Raw genomic sequence first — 21,610 nt, 5'->3', positions numbered from 1 at the left:
CATGGGGCCGCGGGGGGCGGTGCAGGCTTGAGCAGGGGTCCCTTCCATGCGTGTCACATCCCGTGGGCCCGCCTGCCGATGCACCTCACCGTGTGCTCAAGGTGTCTCCTGATCCAACCCCGGGTTTCTCTCTGAGCAGCCCCGTCAGCAGTGGGAGCAGAGCGGCTGCAACAAGGGGGTGTGGAGGCCTGCAGGCCAGACCCCTTTGCTGCGTGGCTGGAGCAGGACCCTCAGGCCGGGTCCCCAGGCACTCGCTCCCCTGGGAAGATTTCCCCAGCTCACTGAGGCAGTCGCGCCATCGTCCCTGCAGTTTTATCTGGCCCGGCCGCTGCCCCACCTCGCGCTGAGCTGGAATCCTGGAGGCTAGCTCACTGCGCCTGCAGGGTGTGCAGGCGCAGCTCCTTTCCCTCGGCCCCTCCACGGAGGTGGCAGCACCCCCAGCCTCTGGCCCTCAGGCTGCCCTCGCTCAGGCCTCGGGCCACACTGGCCTGTGACAGCATCCTGCGAATCTGGCCAGTTTCTGGGCACGTCGCTTCCCTTTTCCTTCTGCTCTGGGCTGGCCGCGCGGGTCCCGTGCTCACTCCCGGAGCCCCAGGGAAGGCACGCAGAGCTCATGCCCTGAGGTGCCTGGACAGTGCAGGGGCCTGCCCCACCATGCCCGCTCTCACCTACAAATAGTGGAGGACATCCTACGAGAACAGACACTCGGCACCACTCTTCAGAGGAACGTGCTGTGCTGGCAGCAGCTCGAGGGGAACGGGGTGGGCGAGGCCCCCGCCTTCATGGAGAACATGCAGGTGACCCGGGCGTGCAGGGAACAAAGCAGATGGCGTGGCAGGCACAGAGGAGGTGAGCCTGGAGCCGCAGGACGGACGGAGCAGCGGGAGGGCCCAGGGTCCCGGCAGAGACAGAAAGGCCCAGGCAGGAGTGAGCCTGGAGGGGCTGCAGGCAGCGATGGGGGTCTGGCCCACGGAGGTGCTTGGAGGGGCCCAGTCACCTGTCACTGGCCGCCATCAGGCCGAAAGTGCTGCTGCGCAGGCCCCACCTCCCGGAAAGAGCCCTGGCAGATTCTCTTCAAGTGCGGAGCCCCCAGCCTCACCCCAGGAAGGGAGGCCCTGGTGGAGGGGCTGTGCTCAGCTGTTCTCTCCATGGGGAGACCCCTAGCCAGCCTGGATGGGACAGAGCCAAGTGTCCCTGTCCACTGTCAGGCTTCCCTCCGGGACCACACGGTCCTGATGCTGGGGCTTCGTAGTCGATCCTGCAGTCCGTGTTGTTTTCAGGATGGCCTTCGATAGTCCAGACCCTTTACATTTCCATATAAATTTTAGAATAAATTATCCACTTAAAAGAAAGAATCTGCTGGGATTCCGGTTTGATGTCATTGTAAACAGCATTTTTATCTTCCAATGGTTTCCTGCTCGTGTACAGAGTATAACTGATTTTTTGTGTGATAAGTTCGTAACCTCTAAATGCTCTCGTTAGTCCCAGCAGTTGTCTTGGAGACGCCACAGCATCTTTCAGGTATCGAGTCAGGTGTACTTCCTTCATTCTCACTGGTGCCTTTACTTCTTTGCTGCCTCCTCAGGGTGCCGGGGTGCCCAGGACAGGGTTCGCAGGGGCTGGGGGGAGGGGCACCTTGTCCGTTGCCGATCTTGGGAACCTCCACCATCTCACCGTCAAGGATGACACCACAGGCTACCAGTTTTCACAGACGCCTCCCAGTAGGTTGAGGAGAGTCATCGATTCCTAGTTTGCTGAGATTTTTTTACGATGAATGCATCTTAAATTTTCTAACATGTTTTCGCTACACCTGTTAAGCAATGACATGGCTTCTCCTTGAGTTTATACGATGAACTGCATTGATCGATGTTTATGAGCAACCGGCTAATCCGCATTTCTGTGATCATTCTTACCTGACCCTGACGCTTTGTCCTTTTCATAGAGTCCTAGATTTCATTTGCTGGCACACTGTCGGAGATGTTTGTGTCTGTGCTCGTGAGGGTTGCTGTGTGTAATCAACTCTTTTTTAAGTGTCTCCATCTGAGCTGGGTATCAGCTCATGCTGGCCTCATAAATTGAGTCAGGAGGTGTTCCCTGCTCCTTTATTTTCCGGAAGAGCCCATATCAGATTGGTGTCCTCTCTTCCTCAGATGTGTGTTTTGATTCACTGGGGCCACTCGCAGAGCCTGGAGCTTCTCTGCGAGATGTTTGTGGTTATTGAAGTCCGTGTTCTCACTTGAAAGAGAGTATCCAGATTTTCTAATGCTTCTCCTTTCAGTTTTGGTAGCTTGTATTTTTCTCCAGGAATTTATCCATCTCATCTCAGTTGCTAATAGCTGGCGTGCAGTTGTTTACAGCATATGCGCATTTTCTCAGTGCCTGTGGGTGGACGATGCTGGCCCCTCTTTCCTGATGCTGCCAATTTGTGCTCTCTCTCTTTACCCCGATCAATCCAGCTATGAGTGTATCGTTTTGTTGACTTTTTTTTTTCCCGGAAATCAATTTTGGCATGATAATTTTCACTATTTTTTGTGGTTTTTTTTTTCATTTATTTCTGTCCCTGTTTTTGTCATCTTCTTCCTCCTGGTTACTTTGAGTCTACTTTGCCCTTTTGTTTTTCTGCCCTGTTGAGGTGGAATCTTCAGTCACTGAACTTTAGACCTTTCTTTTTTTCCTCATAGAAATACTCACGGCTGAGTGTCCCTCTAAGCCCTGCATCCCAGAAATATTACACTGCATTTTTTCTCATTCTGATTAAAATATTTTCTAAATTCCCTTATGATTTCTTCTTTGATCCACGAATTATTTAGAAGTATGTCATTTCATTTTTCAGATATTTGTGGTTTTCCTAGTTAGTTTATTGCTATTAGTTTCTAATTTAATCTCACTTTGATCAGAGAATAAACTGTATGATTTCGGTACTTCTACACTTATCAGCACTTGTTTTATGGAGCATCACATCACCTGCGATGGTAAACGGTGTGCACTTGAAAAGAGTGAGTGCTATGCAATTACTGGGTGTGATGTTCTAGAAAGAGCAATTAGGGAAAAGATTAATGTTCTTGTTCAGATCTTCTATTTCTTGACTAATTTTTTGCCTACTTGTTCTAGCAATTGCTAAGAGAAGGGAATTCAACACATCAGCTATGACTTTGGAATTGTTTGTTTCTCCCTTTAACTTTGCCCATGTTTGCTTCACATGTTTTGAATCTTCCCTTTGGCTCCCACGCATTTACAGTTGAATGTCTTCCTGTGAACTCACGTTGACATCGTTATGAAATGCCTCTCTTTCTCTCTTCTCTTAAAAGTTTATTTTGTCTGGTATTAATGCAGTCACGCCGGCCTTCTTGGACTCAGTTAGTGTGGATAGCTATTTCCATCCATTCATTTTCAACTTCTCTGTGTCTTTTTACTTAAAATGTTTCCTCCTATCGTAGACAGTATACAACCGGGTCTTGCTTTTTTGCTGTTGTTAATCTATTCTGATTATCTCTGGCTTTGACTTAGAATGTTTATTCCATTAAAATTTAATGGGAGTTTTGATTTGGTCTCCATTTCATGATTTGTTTTCTGCTTTTGCTTCTTTTTTCTCTTTTTTTTTCTGTCCTCCCTTTTCCTTTTTTATTTTCTTCTCTGAGTATTTTAATATTTTGTAACATTTCATTTTAGTGTATCTATTAATTTTTTGCCTATTAGCTGTTCATGGTTGCTTTAGGGATTAAAATCCACAGCCTTTCCACAGTCTTTTTAGTTTGACACTTACACTATTTCATGTAAAATACATTAAAAACTTGGCAACTGCATGGGACCATCTCTCCTCCCACCCTCTTTATGCTACAGACACTATAGATGGTGCCCCTACCTATACTGTAAACTCAAGGCAGTGTTAAAATTCTTTCTTTAAACACCATATTTTAAAGAAATTAGGAGGAAACAAAACCTTTTATATTTACCCAGATGTTCAGTATTTCTGATGACCTTCACTCCTCCAAGCTTCTGTCTGGTAGAGCATCCTATCATCCTGAAGGAGTTTATTTGGCGTTTCTTTAACTGCAGGTCGGGACAACGAATGTTTTATTTTTGTTAGAATGTGCCTTTCTTTCTCCTTCGTTCTGGAGGACGTGCCCTCTGGATACAGAATTCCGGGAGGCACAGAGTCCGCAGCCGTCACCGGGTGTGACCATGTGCAGGGTCACCACTTCCACCCGCGGGCCTGGAGTCCGTGTCACCCCCTCGCCGGGGACCTGGTGCCTCCCGTCATCCACTTCCACCCGCGGGCCTGGAGGCCGTGCCACCCCCTCGCTGGGGACCTGGTGCCTCCTGTCATCCACTTCCACCCGCGGGCCTGGAGGCCGTGTCACCCCCTCGCTGGGGACCTGGTGCCTCCCATTGATTTGGGCATTTGTGGCGTCCTGTGAATGACACGCTCTTATGGGGAATCGCCCCGAGCTGGCCCCTTGCTCTCCCCACCAGAGGCACCACCCATCGCCGTGTGTGACAACCAGCACGCTCCATGGCCAGGTGCCCAGCCCTCGCGCTCCCCAGGATACCGCTCCAACACCCTTGGATGGAGCTGTTGGCTGCGGCCCCACAGATGGGACAGTCAGCTCACGGCGGGCGGGGGGGCAGGCAACTCCCTTCCAGGCGAACCCCTGTCCTCCCAGGGAGGGGTCAAATGCCAGAACTTGGCCCCAAGCAGCTGAGAAGCTGGGCTGCCAGGCAGCACACAAAGGCACGAGGAACGGCCCCTGTGAGTTTCTCACCCTGAGGTTATCGGGCCAACTGGCCTGAGCACTCACGGCTAGTTGGCTAGTCGCTGACGCCAGCCACCTGCTGGAACAGGCGTTACCTGGGCTCGGGCCGAGAGGCCCCAGCGCCGGCGACATGAGCAGCTCCGCCTGAAGGGGGCCAGGCGGCCGACTGTAGTGTCCACCACGGCCCCGTACTGTCCCCCACGGAGCATGCAGCCCCCTCCACCCTGTCCACTGTGGTCCCCCCTCCACTCAGGGGCTTCACGTTCTCCCCGTTATTGGGGCCCATGGCCTCGCTGGCCCTGCCCAGGCCGCTCCCGCCGTGAGGCCACCGGTCGGTTGCACCCGGCAGTGGCTACTGTGGGCTTCTCAGGCTCCGGGGCTGCAGGGTCCCCACTGGGCTCTCCCCAAAGCCGCCCCCACTGCCCTCCTGGGGAGGCCGGTCTGGCCCCCTCGCTCACAGGAGCCAGCGCCAGCCCCGGGTCACAGCACAGCCCCCGGCCGACCCTCGGCGCTGGAACCATGCCCCCACCCTCACACTCCTCCCCCAGTTGACCCCCAGGGCAAAGCCCCGCAGGACACGCAGGCCCTGTTCCCCCAGGGCAAAGCCCCGCAGGACACGCAGGCCCTGTTCCCCCGGGGCTCACCCCTTCCTGGGCCCGGCACTGCGGCCCCACCAGGCCCGGATGAAGCTGGGAGGAAAGGCAGCTGCCCGAGAAAAGCAGCAGCGCCAGAGAGGCGGCCCGAGGCTCGGAGCCCAGGCCTGGCTGCCGCCTGCAGGCCACCACCACCAACGGCGCCCCCAAACTCCCACCACGCTGTCTGGTGGCTGCAGGAGGGGCGGCCCCGTCCCGATTTCGTGTGTCTCCTTCTCTCACGATTGCCCTTCCGCGAGCTCAGGGAAGCGGTGACCCCTGGTCCCACCCGCTGCCCTGCCTGGTGCAACCCCCTCGCTGACTTGCTTTCCTCCCACAGCTGCTGGATGGCCTGGGAGCCCAGCCTGGGCGCCTTCTACGGGCCCGCGACCTTCATTGCCCTGGTCACCTGCGTGTACTTCCTCGGCACCTACGTCCAGCTGCGGCGCCACCCAGAGCGCAGGTACGAGCTCAGGGAGCGCGCAGAGGAGTGGCAGCGGCTGGCAGGGTCAGAGGCCGGCCAGAGCCCTGGGGCCCCGCGGGCCCCGCCGCCCGCCCGCGCTGCCCGGCTCACCTCGCTGCTGCAGAACGAGCACTCATTCAGGGCCCAGCTGCGGGCCGCCGCCTTCACGCTGCTCCTGTTCGTGGCCACATGGACCTTCGGGGCGCTGGCCGTGTCCCAGGGCCACTTTCTGCACACGATCTTCAGCTGCCTGTACGGCGCCTTCTGCGTGACCCTGGGGCTCTTCGTGCTCATCCACCACTGCGCCAAGCGGGAAGATGTGTGGCACTGCTGGTGGTCCTGCTGCCCCTCCCGTGGGGACCCCCACGCTGCAAAGCTCGGCGCCCGCCCCACGCTCGACGCCAACGGGGATGTGCTGAGCCACGCAGCCTGCCTGCAGGACTCACCGCATCCCGGCAAGACGCTGGGCTTCGGCCACCCGCCAGCCGGCCACTGCAAGGTGACCGACCTGCAGGCCACCCAAAGCCACGTCAGCTGCCTGTCACCAGCCACGCCCTGCTGTGCCAAGATGCAGTGCGAGCAGTTGATGGAGGACGCAGCCCACGTCCACGTGCATGAGGAGGACGCCTTCGGGCATGACCCGCACCGGCACAGGTGCATCCAGGGCAGAACTAAGCCTCACTACTTCAGCCGGCACCGGGCAGCCGCGGCCGAGCGGGAGTACGCCTACCACATCCCGTCCAGCCTGGACGGCAGCCCCCATAGCTCGCACACGGACAGCCCCGCCAGCTCGCTCGAGGGCCCAGTGGGGCCACACTCGCTGGCCTGCTGTGCCCAGGGTGACCCCTTCCCCTTGGTCAGCCAGCCCGAGGGCAGCGACGCCAGCCCCGTGCTCTATGGCTGTCCCCCACGGCCCGGCGGGGAGGCAGCCCACGGCCCGGCCCACTTAGAGATGCTCCGGAGGACACAGTCCCTGCCCTTTGGCGGCCCCAGCCAGAACGGGCTGGTTAAGGGTGATGCACGGGACGCTGCGCCCTTTGGCTCTGACAGCACGGGTAACATCCGCACGGGGCCCTGGAGGAACGAGACGACCGTGTAGCAGGCGGGGCTCTGTCACCTTCGCCCACACGGCCTGGACGTGCTTCAGAGCAGAGCCAGGCCCTTGGCCACATGAGGTGGGCAGGGGATCACCACATGACCCAGCCTTGGCGGCACCGCCACTGACCCCTTCGTTGGAGGACCTAAGCGAGAAGACGCTTTGGGCTACGTCGGCCTCCACAAGCCCCACGGGCAGCCGGGAGGTCCACGTCCACAGTCACCTACTTTCATCCCGTAGTGCCCAGTCCCCGGCAGCCCAGGGCAGAAGCCCACCCTCAGTGCCCGGCGTGTATCCCATCTGCCCCGCCACCTGCCTTGCTAGGCCTGGCCGCGGCAGGTGACGCCCCCGATATTTCCTAGTGTTTAATGTGTGTTTTCTGTTTAGGTTTGTTCTTCGGGACCAGCAGGCAGCCTGCCTGTCAGTCCAGAGCGCTCTGGGCAGCTGCCCCAGGCCCCTCCAGTCTCAGGGGGACTCGAGTCAGCACCTCTGCCCAGTGCCGGCTCCACCTTCACCCCCGCCCCACAGGCCTCAGAGCATCACAGACGCTGGGGCAGCAGCCGTACTCTGGGAGCACAAAGGCAGCGGGACTGTCGGTGACCCTAGGCTTTCCACGGGCCAGTGGGGTCTCTGAGGGGCCTGTGCCTTTGGAAATGCCCACACACCCTTTAATGTAGACTCAACTTCCGAAGCCAGGGGCTGTCAGGGCTCGGTCCCGCCCACACCGTGAGCATTTGGGAACAATAAAGTCCCCTGCCACAAAAAGAGAGGGTCTGGCATTTCCATGAACATCTGGGCACAAAGCCATGACTCAGAGGACAGATGTCGGTGACAGATATCCTTCTGTGACAGCAAGTGGCATGTCCCATGGGAAGGGGTCCACGGGTCCCCGTGGAGAAGCTGAGACACCCAAAGGGATGTGTATGTGGGCCTCCCTCCCTCCATCCCCTGGGGTCTGTAACACATGTGCACCCACACACACGTGCACATGTGTTGGTGCATGTACCACATACATGTGTGAACGTGCCACGTGCGTGCACAGAACACCGTACCTGCACAAGAGTGCACACACGTGCCCTGCACACAGACATGCACACAACACGTTACACGCACACAGGATAGAGTGTTTTCCAGCCGTCCGGGCGCCGAGCTCTCCTTGCCCTCTGCAGCCTCATCACCAGGACTTGTCAGCGTCTGTGTCTTGGGCGGGGACTCCAGCAGGAGCAGATCCTTCCTCACACCCACCTGGGTTGGGGGGGTGTCCCGTGTCCCAGGCGAGATGCCCAGTATCTGAGCACAGGAGCCCCACTTCCTGGATTCCTGTAAACCTAACAGTGACGTTGTAACAGACCAAGGTGGCCGGTACCTGCCCCGAGCCCCATATATCCTCACATGTCGACCAGACGGGCAACCGATGACCGCTGGATGGCTCCTGTCTCCACCGCCGACCGGCCTGCTTGCCCACTCCCGCGGCTGACGGGACCGGCGCCCTGGGGCCGCGCTGGGTGGCTCCTGTCTCCACCGCCGACCGGCCTGCTTGCCCGCTCCCGCGGCTGATGGGACCAGCGCCCTGGGGCTGTGCTGGGCACATGCTGCAGGTGCAGAGCCATTGACGAAATGCGGTGTTGTCCTTGTTGGCACTTTGGGAGGCTGGTTCATAGCATCCGCAAGCATCTCTCTCCCTATAGGGGGCAGGCCCACCATGGTGCCCGGGGCTGGGAGAGGCCGGAGAGCCACAAGGCTGCCCTTTCCGGCCCCTCCAGAGGGCGTCCCCCATCCTTCCTGACCCGGTGCCCCTGACAGACCAGAGAGAGCAGCTCATCATTCAGACCAAAGAGATTCGACCTTAAATATTAAACATCGTGTGTTTCAATATTGGTTCAGCCTCCTGAGTCCACTTGGAGACAGGCTTGTGACACCTTCCGTTTGCAGGTAATGTTTTCCGGGAATAAAAATCCACGGCACGACCACATCTGGGAGCGCCCCACGCGGACGATGCCTCCAAAAGGATGCAGGGCAGGAGGCCGCAGCCACAGCCCATCACCTGAGGTCTAACGCTGTGTGTCACCCCTTCCTTTTTGCTATGTGTGTGCATACACGCGGGGGGGTGTGTATGTGAGAGTGTGCGTCCTGCGTGTGTGGGGGGGAGTGCACTGTGCATTCTGTGTTCAAGTTGGTCTGTGCACGTGTGTGTGCATTGCGGGTGCACGTGCAAGGGTGGGACTGCGCTGTGTTGAGTTGGGTGGGTGCCTGTGTGAGTGTGCATGCGTGTGTGTAGTGTGAGAGCACGTGACAGTGAGCACGTGTGCACGTGTGAGCGCTTACGTGTGCGTGTGCATTGTGTTTGGGTCACATGGCTGCGTAGACGTGTGAGTGTGGGGACGAGTGTGCGTGTGTGAGCATGTGGGTGCCTGAGCTGTACGTGTGTGTGCGTGTGTGTACATGCCCTCCACAGAGAGCCCCCTGGCTGCTGTGGGCTCCTGTCTGACTCCCAGGGTGCAGGCCTGGCGGCCTCACAGGGTCCCTGTGACAGCCTCAGTCAGCCCGGAGGACTCGGGGAACTTGGCAGCCCTCTCCTGAGTGGTTCAGCCGGGGACGCGTTACAGTCCCTCCTGAGCGCTGGTGTGGCGTCATCTGCTGGGGACCTGGAAAGCGCTCGCCCGCGGGTCCGGCCAGCACTGCTGTCTGCGGGGAGCGTTGGTCCTCAGTTAAGGGCGCCTCCACCGACCCCCTCCCCGATTTCTCCAAGAAGCCCCTTGAGCCACCTCTGAACAAGCCACCCCCGGGAGCCCCTCCGGGTCTGTGGCGTTGCCTCAGCTGGGTCTGCAGGAAGGGACTGGACCGGAATTTGGGGGGGGCACCCACTCTGTCTCCGATTCTGCTGGCCCTCTGGGCTCTTTAAGACGCAGACAGTCGAGGAGAGCCTTGGGGCCCAGGAGCGGCCTTTGGGGGGTGGGGTCACAGGGCATGAATCACGGCTGCAAAGGCAGCTGTCCAGGGGCTGGCACATCGTGCTGGGCCTCCTGGGGGGCTGGGGTGGCAGCAGCAGTGTTCGCCGCTTTGGGAGGCCTGTCCTCTGCCAGGCTGGGGACGTTGGCAGGAGCGGCTCGCTCTCAGCTCCTGGGGCCCTGGGCAGGGGCGCAGCCAGCCATGCCAACGGCCACACACAGACGTGGTGGCTGCGGCAGCGCCACGTCTGCCCTACGGGCAGCCAGGTTGCCCCTGTAGTCCTGCCACCCGCCCCGAGACCCGCGGCGTTGCCCAGGTGGGGAGGGGGCACTGGCGGGCCTCAGGCATTGGTGTCACCAGCAGCTGGACACAGGCTGACCGGCCAGGATTGGCCTGAGTCCAGGGCAGCAGGTGTGCGTGTTCTGCCCCTGAGGATGGCCGCCAACCCTGCCCTGGCCTGCACACCCCCGGGTTCGTCTCTGAGCCGAGGCTTCAGCAGCGGCTTTTACTACATGATTGATTATCAAACAGGCCCCTCGGGGCATAAAGTTGCCTGTTGGATCCAACATCAAAGAACATTCTGGGGCCTGCAAGCTGGGGAGGGGGCACCTCTGGTCCTGATAGAGGCCAGCTCTGCATCCCCCAAAAAGGTGGGACAGAGGGACAGGGTAAGAGCCCTGTGAGGACACAGGGAGCAGTGCTGCGGCAGCCACGCCAGCTGCAGGGTGGAGGGCGTGGCCCTGGTGGGCGCGGCCCTGGTAGGCGCCTGGGGAGGCCAGTGGAGGAGGGGAGCAAAAAGGCCACGTCGGAAGGTCTTGAGGACCAAATCGGAGAGCTTCAGCCATTCAGGAGGACAGGCGTGGCAGGAAGGGGCACACGGGAGACCCCTTGGCACGAGTGAGAAGGGCTCCCCCAGACGTGACCCAGGGCCCTGTGCGGCCACTTCTGGGAGGTGGGCATCCCCTCACGGCAGGCGGCTCAGCCTGCAGGCGTGGGGCTGGTGGCAGGACGGCTCCGCGGGCCCCACTCCGGTGGACTGGGAGGGAAGGGTTGTTGGTTGGGGCCAGAGTGCACGTGGCCAAGTCCCATGGCCCACCGGCCACCTGCCTGGGCCTCCCATGAACCGCGGAGCCAGCGCCCTGAGCACAGACTTGCCACCCAAGGGACAGTCCTCCAAGGGCACCGGACAGCAGATCCAAAGGCGCTGGCCTGGCGTCTGAGGTAGACCAGAAACCCTGGCGCCCAGGAGGGAGGGTGGCTGGGAGGCATGCAGGGCAGGGCTCTCTGGATCCCCCCACCGGGTCACGGCTCCACCGTCCTCTCCGCTGCTCTCACATCCAGCCTCCTGGGCACCACACGCCAGCAGCCTCGGCTCTGCTCTTTCCTGCTTGGAGGCCCATGCGGGCACTGGCCACGGACAGCCTCCCCCTCGCCCAGGGGGACCCAGGCCCTCCCGCCGCCCTGGGTGGATGCACTGAGAGTGACACTGGTTTATATCCACTCTCTGTGCACAGACATCAAGGCTTGCCTGTCCCTGGCAGCAGGTTACTTCTCACACACACAGCTCTGGCAACACCCCCGGGTGGCCCCTTTCAGGGATAACCCGGCAACTCAGACGCGTGTGACCGGGGTCCTGGAGCGCAGGTCCCTCCCAGGAGCCGGTGTCCGTGGCCTGGTCCCAGGGTCGAGTCTCAGTCACTCAGATCCAGGAGAAATGTGTCTGTGTTGGGGCAAGTCTGGGGCCGAGGACAGACGATCCGCATCTCTTACGAAAGCCCGTGAGACTGAAACGCCATCTCTGGGGTGCACGGACCTGCGTGGCGCCGCTGGCCACCAGGGAGGCCTCCCCCCCCCACTGAGGGCGGAGAGGGGGCCGCAGGGCTGAGCTCGGGGCGGGGGGAGCAGGGGGCGGCACGGGATGGATATGGTGGGAGCAGGGGTGTGGGGCCGCAGTAGATGCAAGAAATAAGATTTGGGAAGGAGGTCCCAGGTCATGGGGGCCGACTGGACGTGGAGTTGGGGTCTCAGGTGGGAGACCAGGGCCGTGTGGTCAGTCAGGGTGGGGCAGGCACAGGCCTCAGCAGTGCTCCGGCGGAGAAACCGTGGGGCAGAACAGCCCAGGAGTCAGGGGCTCAGCAGCCCTGGGCACGGTGGGCGGGGTCCCTGCACAGGCCACAGCCTCAGAGGGCAGGGGAGGCCGCAGACACACACAGGTACACGGGTGCACTCAGGCGCACCCACAAGCTCTGCTCAGGGACGTGCCCGGATAAGCACACGTGTGTCCCCACACACACAGGAGTGCAAGGAAGCACATGAGAGACATGCCGGCCTGTGTACACACACGTGCGTGCACTCAGGCTTCTTTCACCCCAGCCCTCTCCCCCCAGAAGCAGGTCCTGTTCCCCACCCGGGTTCTTGGCCTTCCCCAATCAATTGAAATTGATCAGAGGCCAGACAAGAAATTCAGGCAAGGCTGTACTGGGGCCCCTGCTGCGGCAGTGGGGAGTGAGAACAAACAACAGGCTCCCTTGCTTGCTGGCTCCCTGGCGGGCGGGGAAGAGAGGGCGCGAGCTGGCTCCTTATATGGGGTGAGGGTAGGGGCGTGCCCGGGGCCAGGCCGGGAGGGTGGCGCGCGTGGTCTGTCCACCCCTTAGGTGATGTTGTGTGCAGGGGGCAGGGGCAGTGCCCTGCTTTTGCTCCAGGCTCTTCGAGAGTGGAAGGTGGGCTTTTTGGTCCCTTTGTGTCTTTTGGGTCCAGAATTGGCACCAACTGTGCGTGCACACAGTTATTTTTATTTTTTTTAATTTTATTTATTTATGTATTTTTTTTATTTAATTTACTTTGGCTGCTCCAGGTCTTAGTTGCGACACGCAGGATCTTTTTTTAGTTGAGGCATGCGGGCTTCTCCTTTGTGGCGTTCAGACTCTTAGCTGCAGCATATATGCGGGATCTAGTTCCCCGAGCAGGGATCGAACCCAGGCTCCCTGCATTGGGAGTGTGGAGTCTTACCCGCTAGACCCCCAGGGGAGTCCCCACGCAGGTCTTTTTAATCCCGCACTTTCCTTGTATTTTGTTGCTCCGGGAGACGTGTGTCCAGGTGCAGGCGCGCAGCGCTGCCACAAACGGTCCCAGGTCCCAGCCTTTCTCAGTCCCACTGAGGCTCTGACCTCCCTCCCACCTGGCCTGGCAGCCCCTGTCTGCTGTGAGCCCTTCCTCTCTGGGAACCCTGGGAAAGGAGCCCAGGTCCCTCCAGGGGGTCCCCAGCCGTGCCTCCAGGGGCCCCAATATCCCAGAGGTTGAGTGGAAAGTGGGTGGCAGGATCTTTTCGTGCCCCCATGGGGAGGCAATGGGACACCAAGAACTTCCCTCCATGGAACCTGGGCTGCTGGGGAGCCGATGCACGCCCTACAGACCCTCCAGTCTGCAAGGACTGGTCCCTGGAGACCCAGCAGAAAAGACAGTCTGGGAGCTGGGCCCTGCCCTCGGGGGCTGACACCCCAGCTCGCCACACGGGCTATGAGATGGGTGGTCACAAATAAGGAGCAGACTGTCGCCGGCCCCAGGAGCCAGGAACAGACCCTCGGGGCCCCTGCGTGGGGGGTTCCTGAGGAAACACACATGCGTGAGGGATACCAGGGCCCGCAAAACAGCTGGTGCCGTGCAGCTTCTACACACGTCACCCCATGCCAATGTCTCCAAACGGGGGCGGGGAGGGGGGGAGGCAGGCCTCCCGCTGTTTACAGACTGCCCCCACCGCCAGGTGGTCGCAGTGCAGCTGGGACTTGGCTGATGAACAGCGGGCTCCGTGTGGCCTGCGGGCAGCCAGTCTGTGCCATCGCCGCTGCGAGGATGGATCCTGGACAAATGTTGGGGGGCCCGCAAAGGCAGGAGGACCCCCGTGGCTGGTCAGACGCTGAGACCGCCTCTCAGGGGCATCGGCAGAGGAAGGGGAGGCCTGGGGACCAGGGCACAGGGCACAGGGCTTGAAGGGTCTGCGTGGGGGCCGGGAGCCCAGAGTCCCGGGGGGCGAGACTGCGGGGTCCGGCGGGAAGCACAGGCCGGAAGCTGTCAGCTCCTCGAGGGGTCGGGCGGGTGAGATGCTCAGAGCAAGATTTAAGTGCCCGAAAACTCAGTAATAAAGCAAGTAATGTTGTGACACAATATTTTAAAAAACCAAAATTGATACCAAAAAATCCACGGTGACCGGCATCAAAATCCTAAATGGAGACAGAATCAGTGTTACTGGTGGTCCCCCAGTGGCCCCAGTGTGGGTGTCGGGGATGCTGAACTGACACACAACTCAGAGGAGAGTCCACGCCCAGCATCTGCCGGGTCCTCACCAGAGCCAGCAACCAAGGCCGTTACAGGGCACAGGGATAGAACAGCCCAAAACCAGGTGAAGAAATGAGCCCAAACCAGGCAAAGCGGGCAGAGAGGTGCTGGACATGCCAGAATCAATTTGCAGACAGAGCAGCAGCCACCTTATCTCTCGTGCTGGAGACACACAGGCTATAAAAGTGGAAACGCTGAAGCTTGAGATGGGGCAGCCGAAGTGCCCGTCATCCTTGCCCCACGGCCGGGCCAAGAGGTCCAGGAGTGCGAAGTGCCCGTCATCCTTGCCCCACGGCCGGGCCAAGAGGTCCAGGAGTGTGCACCTCACTTCACAGTTTACAAAGAGCTGCCACCTCTGAGCTGGGGCAGGGGGCGAGGCCCTGGGGGAGGAGGGGGCCCACGGCGGGTGTACAGTCCCTTCAGCCCTGCGGCGCTGGGTCCAGGAACCCTTGCAGGGTGCAGGGGAGTCGGGGTTCACAGCAGACGGCGGCCCTACCCGTGGCAGTGTTCCCTCCCACAACCTGCCAGCAGCTCACAGCGACAGGATGTGGTCAGAACCCCCACCTTCCCACATCTTGTCCTCCCCACACTCCCAACTCAGCGCCACCTGGGGAAAGCGAGCTCCCAGCCTCCTTCAGGGCACAGCTGGGAGCCTCCACCCACAGCCTCCGCTCCCACCTGCCCTCCGCTCACTGCCAAACCCAAGTGCCCAAGCGGGCCCGGCCAGGTGCCTTTCACACGTCACCCGTCAAATGCTCACATCCAGCCTTGTGAGCAGGCTCAGAGAGGTTGAGCAAATTGCCCAGCGTCACACAGTCAGGAAGGGCAGAGCCACAGCATCCGTGACCAGCTCCCCTGGCGGCTCCAGGGAAGCAGCGCAGAGGCCACGTTCACCGGGCCCCAGCCTGCCTCCTGCACTGCACCAGACGAGGGGCAGATGGGGGTCGTCCATGAGCCAGGGACCCTCCATCTTCACACAACAAGCCAGTGGAAGGCTCGGCTGTCTGTCTGCAGCCCACAACCCGCGTCTCTTCCCCGCTTGGTCCACGTCCTCACAGCTTGAGAGCAGTTGGGAAGTTCTGGGGATGCTGGTAGCCTCTGTGTGGGCTGGGAACCCAGAGCGGGTCGGGGGGACCCTTCGGAGCCACCTTCGCAGGAGGATGTGGAGGGGCCCCTCCTGAACCAGGGAAGTGGCATCGATGGATGCATGGAGCTCTCCAGGTGAAGCCTCCTTCAAGGCCTCAGACTGAGCTCATAGGATAAAGATGACGGACAAGTAAAGAAACAATTCTCTCATTTTCTACAAATGCTCCAAAAACTGTGGCAGGTAAGTACAAATGCCTGGGAGGAGCACCTTCTGGAATGTCCGTGAACACGTGGAATTCGCTCCATGAGCTGCATGGAAACATCCTTCACAGAAAGTGTTGGCCTCGGGTTCCGGGGGAGAGCAACCCCCTGCCCGCAGAGCTTCATCATGAGAGGAGGGTCACAGCCAGCAGGGCTTGCAAACCCCACCCAGGGGAGAGCCAACTGGGGTTTGGGGATGAAGGATAGAGCTGAACACCTGGTAAGAAACGAAAAAGCCCATTCAAAAGTCAGACGGTGGGAAACACTGACGGGCGGTGGCCGAGGGACCCCTGAGAAGGCCTAGGAGCTCAGCCCGTGTCCCCAGCTCCGTGGAAAAGTCTCCAAAGCTGTGTCCTGCAGAGACTTTGGGAAGAGGATGCTGGGAAGAGGCAGGGCATCCCCAAAGGGAAGAAACCTCAGGGAGTTTGGAGCAAAGGGGAGACAGAGACCCAGGACAACAGGTAGCTCCTGTGCCCTGCTCCCCCTGTGGCCCAACGGTCCTTGTGTTCAGTATGTCAAGCAACAGATAAAAGAGGAGAAATATAACCGTGTATCTGAGTCTCAAATCTTTTCACCTTTTCCTGAGAAACGTACCCCACTGAAGTGAATTAAAGGGAGTTTCCGCTATTTTTCAAGAAACGTAAGACATCACCATCCAGGAAAGACGGTGGCATTTCAACATTTTGCTTACAGGGACCCACGGTATTAAACCAATTCTGCTTTTCATACATAGGGCTAAGAGCCAATAAGCTCCACGTCTTGGCAATGTCTTGTTTAAACTGGGTTTAATTGAATTTATTCTGGAATTTTGTTTTTAAAGATCAACATTTGCTTTATGAAGGATCAGTGCTAGTCTAGGGGCCAAGAAAGTCTCAGCTGGCCCTGCCTGTCAAATGAACGGACTCCCTTCACATTACAAAGGGACTATTGCCCCTCCACTGGGGGCAGGGGTACCAATCACAGCAAAAACCCTTTCTGAAATTGGTTCCATGAACAGAAACAAAGAAAAAGAATGCTAGTGCCCGTGAGAGGCGTTGCTATACTTACAGACCCAGGACGGGTGCGCCCACCTCAGGGAAGGGCTAAGCCTTTGCCGGGACCCTCCGAACTTACCCGAAATCCATGCCAAGCTTTTCATTACAGAGAATCCAGAACAGTGGAGGGAGCGGAAGAGATGCCTCAGGCGCCCCCACCCCCGGCACCACGGCGTGGCAGTCAGGGCTCCGCCCTCGAAGGACCACAGCGTGAGGGCAGCAGGACCGAGTTGCAGGAGATGATGTGTCACAGTTGGGTGGATTTGCTCCCAGACTACAAAATTAGTCTACCTTAGACGTTAGCACACTCACGGAATAAAGGAGAAGATCAAACCATCACCTTAATAGACACAGAACAAGCATTTGATACAATTCAACATCTATTTGTGATTTTAAAAGAACACTTGGCAAATTAGCAATAGAAGGGAACTTCATTAACCTACAAAAACCTACAGCAAAATTATCCCTGACGGTGAAGAAGCAAAGCCCAGCTGCTCACCTTGGGAACTCAGCCAAGAGGACCGTCTCACCACATCTGCTGGGTGCTGCGCTAGGGTCCTATGGGGCAGTGAGGGCAGGGAGAGGCGTGGTGAGGATGAGAAATGGAGAAGCGGGACTTATTCCCAGGGAGTGTGATTGCTCCCACAGCAAATCTAAGTCCGTCTCCAGGTCAGAACCACTCAGTTCGTGGTTAGCACATTGCTGGACACGATGTCATCGGACAAAAGCCAATTTGAAACTGATTCACTTCGCTATACAGCAGAAACTAACACAACGTTGTAAACCAACTATACTCCCATAAAAATTAATTTTTTAAAAAGAGCCCATTTGACTCCTGTAGGCCAGCACTAAACAGGAAACAAAAATTCTACAAAGATACAATTTACAATAGTACCAAAATACGCCCAATATTCATGATAAATACAATAAAAGAAACGCAAGTCCTCCTCACAGAAAACCACAAAATGTTATCAAGAGACAGGAAGGGAGCCTGATTCTAAGGGGAAAGACCCACACTCGGGGTTAGAACACTTGCTGCTTCTCAGGCTCGTGTGCAAGCACACGCCACACCACGCCACTCACACCCAACAGGGTCGTGACGGCTCGCAGCAGGCGGGCTCTCACGGGGCCGAGCCCAGACTGGGTGGGAGACTCGGAGCACGGGGACTTCTGCAAGGCTGAGCACAGACCAATGGACAGACTCACACACGTGCACACTCGGTGTCTTCCCGGCAGACTGAGGCCGGTCAATGGATGCACGCGTGGACTTGAACACGAGCATCACCTCTGACCCGGCAAGAACACGTGCAGGTGCACCACGCGAGCAAAATACGTGGAGGTGACACCCCAGACCTAGAGTATGTCTGGATGCCCAGACATCTGTCAGTGGTGGATGCATGCATCTAACACCACTCAGTACAAGCAATGAGCAGATTCCCGCTCCCAGGACAGCTCTGAGTGAGAGAAGCCAGACAAAGAAAGAAAACGCGCACCGTGTGATTCCATTTATACAAATTACCAAAATAGAAAAAAATGAGCAAAACTAAACTATTTCTTTAACGACATATGCTTAGTGGTAAAACTATATGAAAAAAGAGAGTAGAGGAGTCTCTTCTGCAAGGGTAGGACAGTGACTGCCCTCGGGGTGCAGGGGGTGGATTGGGGGGACATTGCCTGCTACTCTGTCTGATAGATCAGGAGGGTGCCCCTCTCTCCCTGGATGTCCTGATTTGCAATTTACAATAAGTTTCCCAGCGGCCCTTCTCTGGCACCCCCAGGACCTGCCCTCCACGGGCTGTGACTCCCCCTTGCTTGGGGCTGGCTCCCCCAGGGGCTGGCAGCTTTATCTTTGGCCCAACAGAAGGCAGGCTCACTGCCGTCACCTGATGCCGGACAGGTGTCCACACCGGAGCCAAGGAGCTCCGAGGTGGAGCCCCAGCCCTCCAGCCCAGCTCTGAGCTCTGGGGCCAAGACATCACCTGGGTGTTCACAGGGGCAGCAAAGACCAGCAGTGTGGTGGGGGCATGGGACATCCACGGTCAGGGTTAGAGAGACGGGTGGTTTAGCCCAGGGAGCTCGCATGTGACGGCATCAGAATCACACGGTGTTGGGGGGGAAGGGTTAGAGACGCAGCTTCCTGACCAGGGTCCCCCCGTCACTCTGCCCACCTCTGATGGGGGCCCTGCCAGCTCCATCCATGAGGGGACCCCAGTCTCTCTCAAGCTCCCCAGGTGTGAGAAATTGCATCTGGGGTCTTTGAATGCTCCCAGTCGGGCATGTTCCCTAGCAGGACAGCTGGACCGGCGACCTTTGTGGGTAGAGACCTCACCCCATCCGCCACACTGTGAAGCACTGCAGCACGCTTCGAGAGGTGAGGAACTTGGCCCGGGGCGTGGGCAGCGCGTGCCGGGAGATACGAGCCCGGTTTGCACCCCCTCCTGGGAACAGTGAGCTCCCTCACGCGCTGAGCCCGTGACTCGGCTGCACATTTGCGTGACTAAGGACATGGAGGCGGCCGATCCACACGACATGCGTGAGTAAACGGAACTGGTCTGGACCGGTGGGCAGTGCAGCGGCGCCACTCACTTCCACAGAGAGCGTGTGCACGGGAAGCAGGTGCTGGAAGGCAAGAGGGGCACGGGGGTCCTTGGGGACAGTACCTTCAGGAGGGGCTTCCACGCCTGGGGGCAGGGCTGTTAGATCCTGGGGCCCAGACCTCTGGGGAGGGTGCCCCATGGGTGCTGGGGTCCCTGGGGTACCCCATTCCGCCCCCCCTGCCCGGGAAGAGGAGTGGGGCAGGGGCTGCCCTCAGCTGCTCAGGGAGGCGGCAGCACGGGGACGAGCCAGAGCGTGCAGAGACCAAGTGACAGACACGGAGTGACAGCCACCAAGTGACAGGACGGCACAGGCTGCCCCAGCAGCAGGTGGGCGGTCTAGGTCCTGTCGCCAGGAGGAACATGGTCAGAATATTTCGATACTGTAAAATGAATCTCATGGTCACTGGAAACAAAAATGTTAAAAATCTTTACTTAATAAGTATTCAGTTTATTAAAACTTACATGCATTTTTGTTGCAAAGTATTATGGAGAATCTACAGAAACTTTCAAGCATAAAAATATATCAGTAGGATAAAATTCTGGCTGAAGTTAGATAACAATAACGAGTTTAAGGAAAATGTTATGATGAAGATTTCCGACTATGAAAAAAAATGTTTATGTGTTTTTTTCTAAATGATTGATAGTGGGTATCAAAACCACTTTGGTTTTTAGGTCCTTGGATATATTTACAGGAGTGACTAACAGCTTTATTTCAAAATGTCAATAATTATACCACGCCAGAAATTACATTCTTCGCAATTACTTACATTTCTTAATTTTTCAAAAATGTAGATGTCGACTTCAAAATGTACACGTGGTGTGACAGCTTCTCAAAATCTTTCAGGGAAAACAGGAGCTTTGAAAACCCATTCTGCACCACTCCCTCCCACCCCACATTCGGCCTGATCTACTGACAGCCGCTGACTGCACGGCGGAAGCCAGGAGAGAGCGTGCCTGGGGACACGCGTGGCGAGGGCCCAGCCTAGCCTGGAGTACAGCCTCCCTGGTCACTGAGGGCGGCCCCGGGGGAGGGCTGAGGCCTGAGGCTCGGGGGTGGGCAGGCAGGGCGCTTGGGCTAGGACCTGCTTGGAGACAGAGGGAGGGTCTTGGAGGAGATGGGGGTGGAGGAGAGTGAGTCGACGGGTCAGGGAAGAGCAGTGAGGAGATGGGACTCTGCCTGGTCGCGGCCTTGGCCGTGGAGCTGACCGTGCGTCCAGGAAGCCTCTGCAGGATTCTGGCAGCGCCTAAGAGTCCCAGGAAGCAGACTTGCTTACTGGGCATGTGCTGGACGTGCGGGTGGTGGGGAGAGGCTGGTGCAGAGGCCGGGGCGAGCGGGCCCTCGCGGCAGTCTGCTCGCGAGGGCTCGGCCTGTTTGGAGCTGAGCTTCAAATTAACTTTGAGGGGCGCCCAGGACTGCCTGGACGTCCTTGTCCCATTTGCTCTGGGAAGGTTGGGGGTGCCTGATCTAGACTTGGTCTGATCTCGAAAGTAATGTCACAGTCATGTACCAACACTGACGAGCACCCACCACGCCCGAGGCACCAGGACACAGGGTGCCACGCCCTTCCAGGGAGCAGAGCTTGCCATAAACGCGGGCAAGTGTGCAAACACACAGTGAGACTCACAACACACCCAGCAGAAGCTTCTGGTCACTCCACTGAACAAAGAAGACCAGTGACCACAAACACTTTGGGGAAGCAGGCGGGTAGAAGAAGGAAGGGCAATGCAGCCCCTGCCAGGTGCCTCCCTAGGGCTCCTGCCGGCCCCTCCCCACTGGCCCAGGCCCCCTGGTCCCTGCTTGACCGAGGAGATGGGACACGCCCACTAAGTGCTTTGAGGCTGTAACAGCCAAAGCTGACTCAGCCGGCATCTATAGCCCATTTGTTCTGCATTTTACCCAAATTGGATGCACCTTTTCCCAAAGTAGACAATGCCATTAGGCCCGGAACCATTGGCGATGACACTGCTCCTTCAGTCAAGGGGTTTGCATGCCACCCCCCAATTCAGTCCTCAGCCCAGACCCTGGGCCTGGTTGCAGGGAGACCTGAGAACCAGGTGATAACGTTGGCGTCTTCCCTTTGGGCCCACAACAGCTGAGACCCCCGGAGGGTGTTTAGGCTGGATGGCGGGTGAGGGGTGTCAAGGCCACACGCAGGCTTCAACAGCCTTCGACGCCAGCCTGGGACAGAGGGAAGGGGCAGCCCCCCGCCCCTGCAGCACAGGGACCCTGCAGCACAGGGACCCTGCAGCACAGGGACCCTGCAGGCAGGGCGCTCGGCTCCGTGGACGCAGGGTCCGAGTACAGGATGCAGCTGGAGCCCCAGGGCTCTGGAGCAGGGCCTGCCTCCCTCTGAGACCGGGTGGTGCCCACCGACAGCCCAGGCACTCATCCTGAGACGGATCTTC

The sequence above is a fragment of the Neophocaena asiaeorientalis genome, unplaced genomic scaffold (genome assembly GCF_003031525.2).
Source record: "Neophocaena asiaeorientalis asiaeorientalis breed wild unplaced genomic scaffold, Neophocaena_asiaeorientalis_V1.1 scaffold356, whole genome shotgun sequence".
Classification (NCBI taxonomy): Eukaryota; Metazoa; Chordata; class Mammalia; order Artiodactyla; family Phocoenidae; genus Neophocaena; species Neophocaena asiaeorientalis.
Note: the sequence above shows the minus strand (reverse complement) of the source record.